Genomic DNA, 10,804 nt, shown 5'->3' on the forward strand with positions numbered 1-10,804 from the left:
TCCCTAGCATGTATCAACTGCCTATTGAAGACTTCACAAATGTTGTTTAGAAGAATGTCACACTTTGGCCTACCTGTTTAATGGAAACCTGTCAGTTATTATGCAACCACAAACAATTATGTAAATGGCTTAACATATATGACATTCTTAAGCCTTACCACTAAACTGACACTGGCTCCAATGCTTCACTGGGATCTGTCTTAACCAGTCATGCAGCTTCTTATCTACCATCTTGATATCTTGCATTGCATGATCAAACCAAGGAACTGTTGTTGCAAAAGCAGCATTCCAGAATAGACCCTTTATCTTATCATCCCTCCAGTTAGCATTAGCCTTCATATTTTCATGTATATGCCGAATACAGTACCTATGCTCTGCCATAGGAAAGACCTTGCTAACAGCAGGTAGTATTCCCTTTACAGAATGGACTGTTATACATAACAAAGTTGAACAACAAAGGAATACATTTAAACAAATTATACATAACACACTTGAACAACTAAGGCATACATTTAAACAAGTTATACATAACACAATGGCACCTTTTGTCTGTCGCTTATGAAGGTGAAGTTGGCAGTTCTTGGCAGCTCCAGATCTACAGCAAGTTGTTCTAAAAACCAGGTCCAGGTCTTTGTAGTTTCAGACTCAATCACAGCAAAAGCAACAGGATAAATCCCGTTGTTTCCATCAACACCCACTGCTGTTAAAATTTGGCCAGGGTAGGGCCCCTTCATAAAGCATCCGTCCAACCCTAGAATGTCTCTACCAATTATCTTAAAACCCTTCTTAAATGCACCATAACAAATATAAATCCTCCTAAACTGCCTTGTTGAACTTTTGGCCTTACAACTAGATGGTTCAACATCTATGATAACAGTTGTTCCTGGATTCGATTTCATTAACTGTTCAGCATATTCCCTAAGTAACCCAAACTGAGTTTTATAATCCCCTTGAAGCTTCTCCATTGCAAAATGCGTAGCTCTAGAAATTTGGTTAATTGTAATCTGTACCTGAAGTTTCTTCTTGAGTTGATCTTGAAGAGCAGCCATTGGAATTGTAGGGTTAACCAAAATTATGGGTTCCACTTCCTTGGTCAAAAAAGAGATATTGCATAAGCCCACATCCCTGGTATGCAAGCACTCATGTTCATTGATAAGAGTCTTCACCACCCATGTGTCTTGGCTCTTGAAGTGATTTGAGATGTGCAAAACCCAAGGGCATGTGGGAGGAGGAATCTTTTTCCTTGGACGTTTTGGCTTCTTTTCAGGCTCTTTTGAAGAACAATACTGTTGGGCCCCACCATTGTTATTTGTGTTTACATTATGGTCCCCAATCACTTCTGGGTTTGCATTCAAAGGTGTATCATATGAATTTCCAAAACTGCCCTCATTATCACAACCACCTTCATTACTGCTCAACTTTGGATTCTTTCCCATGCACACAACCCGGAACCTTCTTTTATCATTCCTAATTATGTACAATTGCCTTTTAGATTCCACTACATACCATTTCACAAGATCTTTGATTGATTGCCTATCATAAAACTGTTGACCTACATAAAAGGGACAACCATCTGTTGGTTTCTTTTTCCTCCTGCTTCTCCTAATCCTCCTAACGGCCCTCTGCAGTTTTGTTTCATCATCCGGGTCACTCAGACTATCAAAGTTATCTATATCTACTTGAACATCTACCAATTCATCCTCATTTAAATGGTCTTCTTGTATGTTCTCATCTTCACTAATGTCAAAGTCCACAGCAGCCCTAAATTCATCCATGTCATCATCATAGTCTATGACTAAGTTATCCTTATCAACAATGAACTCAGGATCATCTACATCCTCCTCTGTCTGCACCTTCTTGTAAGCTTCACTTTTGGTGGCATTTGCCCTCTTATTGCTGGCATGTTCATTCACACCCTCACTATCCTCTTCACTAACCTCATCATCAGGAATAAACTGAGGGTCTTCAGAATCACTTCCCTCAGACTGGACCTTACCACTGCTACCATCTCCACTGCCCTCATTATCATCACCACTGCCATCATTATCATCACCACTGCCATCATTATCATCACCACCTCCTGGACTACCATCACCACCTCCTGGACTACCAACACCACCTACTGGAATTTCATCACCACCTACTGGATTTTGATCACCACCACAACCTGGTTCCTATGTTAGATCTCCTAAATCAGGATCATTTTGAGGCTGTTGATGTTGTTCAGGATAGACCACATTTAATGGTTGCTGTGTCAAGTCTCCTAAATCCACCCTTTGAACCTTTTCAACATATAACTCTATAACCTTACTCTTTGTTGCATGTTTAATCAACCTACGAATATCATCATCTGTACCTATTGGCCTTAACCCAAAATCCATATCTTTACCTGGAATCCTAAAATAGTATTTTAAAAGATCCAGATCCTCTTCCATATAACCAAGTTCCATCATCATGAAATTGATGATTACTCGCGAGAAATAGTCCGCATTCACCTTATCAACATATTCGATTATCCCCCCCTCGTATGTTACATCTGGGAACAGAGTGAATTCACCTCCATGGTGAACTTGCAATGTGAACATATCAGGTTCGTGTTCTGAAACGTTTATACAACAAACATTAGTCCTAATTTATACATGATGAAGAAACACAATCATTCAAAAACCAAAAAGTGACGAATGTAAACCTACCATATGCGATTTTAGGGTCGAAATTTGAGTAAACACCTCGAACCCTCCAGTTTGGATCGTTGTCGTCTTCATGATCCATTGTTGTTGATCGTTGATTGTATACAGATTGTTGAGGGAAAGGGGTTAATTTTGGGGGTGAATTTGGGATTTAGGGTTACGTTGCAGGTTGGGGGTTTTATACAGGGGAGGGGGTTTTGGTGGCAGTTAACTCGTTTTGGTTAATAAAAACATAAAGGGAAAAGAAAAAAATTATAAAAGGACTAAAATACCCTTCATTAAATATACTCACCTAACTGACTTTAACTGGGTTATGAGAATTTGGACTGAAATGGCACCTTTCCAGTATGTCAGGGAGGAAAATGGCGTATTTTTTAAATTTGGACTGAAATGGCCAAAGTGACCAAACCACAGGGACTGAAATGGCAGTTAACTCTTTTAATTAAATCAATAAATAATTTAAATAGACTACCAAGGAGTCTATTCAGCCATATCACCACGTCTCGTTCTTAACTAGATTCTGAATCAATCTTTTTGATTAGACCACTCAAAGGGTCTTTTTTTGAATCAAGGAATGGCACTATAAAATCCATGGGTCTTAAATATCACGTAGAAGCCCAATTAAGGATTTAATGGTAGTACCTTTTGAATATCCTACTATGAATCCCTCATATGAATACATGAAAGATTCTACGAGGATTTGGATAACGATTATCCAGAGTATACAAAAACACAAATGCATAAAAGAAAACACAAATGCATAAACACATAATCACAAAATTGTTTAACTTGATCATCAATTTATTATCATTTTGTTAATTTGTTGTTAATTGCGCACATGGATTTAAAGCACACTAGGAATCCAAGCCGTGGATTTTGATTGGCACTTTAAATATTTCCAAGAATCTAACTATAAGATAGAAAAATTTTAAAAATTCGATTTCGATTATAAGGAATCGAAATGTTCGAATTAAGGCATACAAGGAATCCAATGAAAGATTCTGATTTGAATGATAATTATCCACAAGGATCTAATTGTAAAGATAAAAAGATCCCATATGGATTTTAGAAGTTGAAGATGTTTTAAAACCTTGCACTGGATGTGCTTAAGTCAAAACATGAAGTAAAAAATGCTTATGAAGTTGAGATGCTAGATATGTCAAGGCGACGTATGAAGCAGAATTTGAAAATTAAGTCAATGTATGAGAAAAAGATGTTTTTTGAGAACTATGCATGGGGTTTCTTTAATGTTTTTGAAATCTTACATAATCCTTTTGAAATCATAAAGTAGGTGTATTAGATAAAAATGTTTTAAAATCATGCGAGATGAAATTTTTGGAAATTATGTATAAGGTTTTTGAAAATATGAATAATGCTTTTTGAAATCATGCACTTGATAAGAAAATATACTGTGTTAATATTGTTTTCAAACTATATGAAACATTTTGAAATCATGAAGGTTGTTTTTGAAAACATAGACAATGCTTTTGAAATCATGCATTTGATATGTTAAGTAAATACACTATATTAAAAATGTTTTCGACTATATATAAAATGTTTTTGAAATCATGAAGGTTGTTTTGAAAACTTATGTTATGCATGTTGAAAAATCAGAACGTAATGGATATGAGATTTGAAAATACCCTTAGTTATCTAACCAAGGATTCAAAGGCACAGATGTGCAAAAGCACGATTACTCATAATGTCACTTTATTTTCTGTACTTCGTTTCTTAAAATGAAACGAGTACTTAGAATTTTCTAAGGGAATCATGAGCAAACACAAGAATGGGAAATTCACAAGAGTAGTTTGTAAGGAACATAGTTCCTTAATGTAGGTATTATAGGGAAATGCCATACACACCTGTAACTACACTTGTGTATCAGAATTTGTGATCAACGATTTATTTATAAACAAAACTGATTGTTTCACATTACAAGAAAAACAAAGAACAAAAGCATAAGATTAAAACAACAACATCTTATACTCAGCCAAATGCTCATCCGTGGGTCAGATTTGCATTGACAATCTTTGTTCACTTGTTCCTGAAATAGCTCGTCTCGCCATAGTTGTACCAAGTACCAGATGGTAAACGAGCTGGAGCATGGTTGACTTGGGGTGGTTTGGACCACCTTGGATTGGGTTGAATTGACAAGCATTTGCCAGGTGACCGAGTCGTCCACATGATGCACACAAACGACACTGCAGGTAAGCTCGGTGAGGTGCATTACACTTGATGCACATCAGTGCAGTACCGGCATAAGGTTTCCTAGCAGGAGGTTGAGCAGCAGCAAGGTTTATAGCAACTTTGTTTTGGATAGCAAAGCGGCATATGTTAACCAAATGTCCCCATCGTCCACAGTAGGTACATTTGAAGCAGGGTATGAGGTTTGAATGATGATGGTTGCATCGTTTGCACCATGGGGCAGCTCTTAAATACGGCTTCCTAGCTGGTGGCGTTGCCACTTGGCTAGGTCCCGCTTGATTTGGTGCACCCGCTGCGGGCTTCCTTGAAGCCTTACGCTTCCTTGATTTTGGTGCAGGCTTGACTTCTGCTTCCTTCGGTGACTCTTGAGTGGCTTCATTGTTGAGACGAGACATGGCAATACCTAAATCCATGGATTTCAGAATTTCTTCGCCTATTTGCTAGGCAAATTTGGCTGTTTGCTCGGACATTTGACCATTGCTGAGATGAAGAGACATTCTAGAAGAAAATGAAAGACATAGGAAGAAACAAGTGAAATGTTATCAGATAAACAAAACAGAATGGCAATGCATAAGAATTGCGATCATTTGTTTGTTACCTAAGGCAAACAAATGAGATGGTGACAAATCAAAGTAAACGGGTCATATTAATGTATCACTGAAGACATGCTTGCCTATAAGTGAACACTCACCCCAAGAGTTCCCAGGTAAGAGTGACTGGTCTGATTCTACGAATTTATACGAACACTCTAGCCTTAGACAGAAAACTCAGAGTACAGGCATTCACCCTTCCAGTTTGCATGTGTTCACATCAAAAGACCCAAACTTTGACAAGATTTGAAAACTTAGAGGGTTCAAAACCTAGTAGTCAATCATCCTAGAATAGATGATTGGTTTTCAAAGCGGTTCTGAAATTTATGTTCTTGTTGTGGTTGTTGCCTAAGGGTAGATGACAGTATTGTTTTATGACTAAATGCAAGTAAACTCGCGTTAGGGTCCTATGAAGGTTATAGACTAGGTCAAAGCATTACTAATAACCTAATTCCCTATAACCATGAGCTCTGATACCAACTCTTCTGTCACACCCCGACCACGTAAAACAACAAAGCGTGGCGGTGTCACACCCCAACCGATGGCGGAATCATCGGGGCGCGGCACTGAGCGAAACAGATTGTTCAGAAGTTTCCACAACAACTATCATACAATTCAGTTATATAACACGTCCCATACCGTGTCCCAAATAATAACAAGTTATCATAGAAATCAACTAAACAATATGGGAACTGTTCCGACAACTCGGATTCTTAATTATTACAGACCAAAAGTAATATTGTTTTAAGACTTCTAGACAACTATCCGTAAATCTTACTGACTACAGGTGCCAGTACAAGATCTACAGATAATTATGGCCCTGGAGCAGATACGTGGACACTGTCCTAAGGTCACAGGCTCCTAGAAGCTTATTATTGCCTCGCTTCCCTAGCACGCTAGTAGCTTAAACACCTGTCACATACGTTAAAATAAAAGTCAATACATATAATGTAAAGGTGAGTACACAAGTTTGATATAACATATAGAGTTCGAATAGTTTACGCATAACCAAGCACGTACACAAGGGCAAACGATGCATGTAAATTATCAACATGGGACCATCGATACCAATGACTTCGAGTTGACTGTCCGAGACAGTTCGCAATACATGATTACCACCGTAATCCATGCAAGTAATTGTCCTTAGCAACCCCCGTGTGAACGGGTGCTGAGTCCAAACGATAGTACTACGTTGCTAAAGCAGGCAGATAGCACTCCACGTGTAAACATAATAAACAGCAGTCATTTAGACAAGTAATACATGCAAGTAGGTTAGCGTTCAAATAGTTTGTGTCGTTTGTGAATTTGATAGATTACGTATGTAACACCCAAAAGTGCTGAAAGCAAAAAGGGATCGAGTATACTCACAGTGGTTGATTGTGGATTGAAGGGAGCACTGAGAATAGGTTAGCCTGAATAGTTCGATAACACAACGATGAGTAATGCGGAAAAAGTAAACAATGTACTTGGATCGAGTAGGCCATTCGATCGGACAGCAGTTCGATCGAGTGGGCTGTTCGATTGGTTTGAAAGTCCGTTCGAACATCCGCTCGATCGGCCGGCTGGCTCGATCGGCTGGTTCCCTCAAGTGGATTGTTTCTTCCTTTGATGTGAAGGATGTGTTTGTGTATGATGGTTTGTACTACCTTTCAAGTTGGCCGATCGAACAGCTGTTCGTTCGGTTAGCCCAACCGATCGGTTAGCATTGTAGACTTGGCAAGATGTCACTCGATCGGTTAGCATGCTCGATCGGGTGACATTCCATTGTTTCAAAAAGTCTTATGTGTTTTAAAGTATAGTATCTCATGATCCGAGCAGTAATGATTACAATCGAGTGGCGTAGTCGATCGAACAGTATCTCGTCAATACTACACTTTTGTGAGTTGGTGGGTCTAAGTGCTAGTCGATCGGTTAGCCTAACCGATCGGTTGGCATAGTCGTTCGGTTGGGCTGTTCGATCGAACAGCCTAGCCGTTCGGCCAGCTTCTCGATTCGGTTAACTTTTCACTTAACACTTGTTTCTTCCCGTTACTTGGTGTGATTTGGAGATATTTTGACTACGGGTTGAACCACAAAGCTGAAGTCCCTACTTAGCCTACCAACTCGAGCAGGAATCACCCAAACTCGGTCAGAGACGGTTTGGAACCTAAGTTTAACGTTTAACCCGAAATCGGTACATCTCTCGGTAGAACCCGAATCTTGAACCATGTGTTGTTTAGATTGATTTGTAAACCGGTTCAAGTCTCGTTTTCACCTTTTTGAGTGTAAAAGAGTTGAAAGATAGATGAAAACCCATCTTCCAATCCTCTTCCACCGTGAAATGTTAAGATTTTCCAAAGATCTTAGGTTATTTATGTGGAAATCGGTTAGATCTAGCTTATTCATGGTTGAATGAAGTCAAGAACATGATGTTCTTGATGAACACCAAGAACACCATGATGACATCACTCAAGAACACCTAGATCTTGGTGATTTCATGGATGAAATTCAGATTTTGAAAGATAGAAAGATGGAGAATCGATTAATGAACAAAAACGTACAAGGATTAGAGCGAAATACTTACCGGTTTGAGAGAAATCTTGGATTTAGTGAGAAGAAGAGGCTGGTCGGTCAGAGCTTTTCCAAAAGTGGAAAGGTTGACAAGGACAGCCCTATTTATAGGCTTCCAAAAGAGGAAAGGGTCAGCTGATCGAACAGCATTCCTGATCGAGCAGCTGTCCGATCGAACAACCTGTTCGATCGGCTAGCCTGTTCGATCAGGTTGCCCTGTTCGATCGGCTTGCCTAGTTTTGAGTGTTTCGCGACGATTCTTGATATTTCGACTTCGATGAACGATGATTTGAGAATGATAGAATTCCTAATCAAATTACTTTTAGTTCCAACTACTATATCTAACATACAAGCATCCCTACAACCATTTCGGGTTCGAGTTCCATTGAGTTTGATTCACCTTTGAGTCTTGATTGATTTGATTGATTCACCACACACTTTAACATAAAAGTAAACATGCACAAGTAACACATAAGGCACTCACACACGTATAAAATGTACTAAAATCCCCACACTTGAGTTCGATGGTTGATTTGATTAGCTTGATTATTGATTGACTAACTTTATTGCATTGTTACTTCCTACCATTCACAGTCGATCGTTGATTCACGGTTCGATTATCGGTCGATTAGTTTGATTATACAACACTTACTCCAAATAATATGAAAATCAAAACGAACTAAAATGAAATTAACCTTTATTAATCTTTAATTCCAATAACAGTCAACACTTGACTTTGACTTTGACTTTTGGAAAACACGGGGTGTTACAGTCTCCCCTCCTTTAGGGAATTTCGTCCCGAAATTAGGCCGAGAACCGTACATCGCCGTGTGATTTTACCAATTTGATGCTTCAGATCTATCTGAATAACTGCGGGTACTTGGCCTTCATGTCACTTTCGAGTTCCCAAGTGAACTCCGCGCCTCGTTTGCCTTCCCATCGTACTTTTACAATAGGAATGCGAGAGCGTCTGAGTTGCTTGGTCTGTCGGTCCATGATTTCGACAGGCTTTTCCACGAAGTGTAGCGTCTCATTGACCTGAAGATCGTCGAGTGGTATTATTGCGTCGTGGTCGGCAACACATTTTCGAAGGTTCGAAATATGGAAAGTCGGGTGGACATTGCTGAGTTCCTCCGGTAATTCGAGTTTGTAGGCAACTTTACCGATCCTTTCCAGAATCTTAAAAGGTCCAACAAATCGAGGCGCAAGTTTCCCTCTTTTGCCGAATCGGACTACTCCCTTCCAAGGCGATACCTTTAGGAGCACGTAGTCGCCAACTGCAAATTCGCGGGGCCTGCGTCGTTTATCGGCGTACATCTTTTGTCTATCCCGGGCCTTCACCAAGTTTTCCCTTATCTGGTGGATCTTGTCGGTCGTTTCTTGCAGAATCTCGGGCCCAGTCAACTGTGAATGACCGACCTCGTGCCATACAATAGGCGAGCGACATCTCCTACCATACAAGGCTTCGAAAGGTGCCATTTCGATGCTGGAGTGATAGCTATTATTGTACGAAAATTCGACCAAAGGTAGGTGTTTGCTCCAACTACCACCAAAATCGATAACACACGCACGGAGCATGTCTTCAATAGTACGAATCGTTCTTTCCGTCTGCCCGTCGGTTTGCGGGTGGAATGCGGTACTCAAATTCAGCGTCGTACCTAGAGCTGCTTGAAAAGTTTCCCACAATCTCGATGTATACCGAGCATCGCGATCAGAAATGATATCTCGAGGCGTACCATGATTCTTAATGATCTCGTCGGTGTAGATTTGGGCTAGCTTGGCCACCTTATAGTCTTCTCGTATCAGCAGAAAGTGGGCTGATTTGGTTAGACGGTCGACTATAACCCAAATACTGTCGTGACCTGATGGCGTGGTCGGAAGCTTAGTTATGAAATCCATAGCTATGCTTTCCCACTTCCATACGGGTATCGGCGGTTGTTCGAGTAAGCCTGAAGGTCTTTGGTGTTCAGCCTTGACTCTTGCACAAGTTAAACAGCTACCAACATATAGCGCAATATCCCTTTTCATCCCAGGCCACCAGTACTTGTAGCGAAGGTCCTGGTACATCTTGTCCGCACCGGGATGAATGGAATATCGGGATTTGTGGGCTTCGTTCATGATGATCTTTCGCAAATCTGTCCTCCTCGGAACCCAGATTCGGTCCAGATAATAGAATATCCCGTTGGCTTTGCTCACGAGCTGAGTTCCATCATGATAGATTCGTTCTTTCTTCAACGTACGCTCGTTAAAGCATGCGTGTTGTGCTTCGCGGATGAGAGCTTCGAGGTTATACTGAGCCTGGATGTTTCGAACACCTATCACGTAATTCTTTCTGCTGAGGGCGTCTGCAACTACATTCGCCTTGCCTGGGTGATAACGGATCTCACAGTCGTAGTCGTTGAGAAGTTCTACCCATCGGCGTTGACGCATATTGAGTTCTCTCTGGTTAAAGATATGTTGTAGGCTCTTGTGATCGGTGAAGATCGTACACCTTGTACCGTACAGGTAGTGTCGCCAAATCTTTAAGGCAAAGACAACTGCGCCTAGCTCGAGGTCATGGGTTGTATAGTTCTTCTCGTGGATTTTGAGCTGTCGAGATGCGTAAGCTATAACCTTGTCTCGTTGCATGAGAACACAGCCAAGTCCAAGGTTTGAAGCATCACAATAGACAACGAAGTCATCGCTTCCGTCCGGCAGTGTAAGAACTGGTGCATGGCACAGCATGTGTTTGAGGGTTTGGAAAGCAGTCTCTTGCGCGGTTCCCACACA

This window comes from Helianthus annuus, chromosome 4, assembly GCF_002127325.2.
Source record: "Helianthus annuus cultivar XRQ/B chromosome 4, HanXRQr2.0-SUNRISE, whole genome shotgun sequence".
Lineage (NCBI taxonomy): Eukaryota > Viridiplantae > Streptophyta > Magnoliopsida > Asterales > Asteraceae > Helianthus > Helianthus annuus.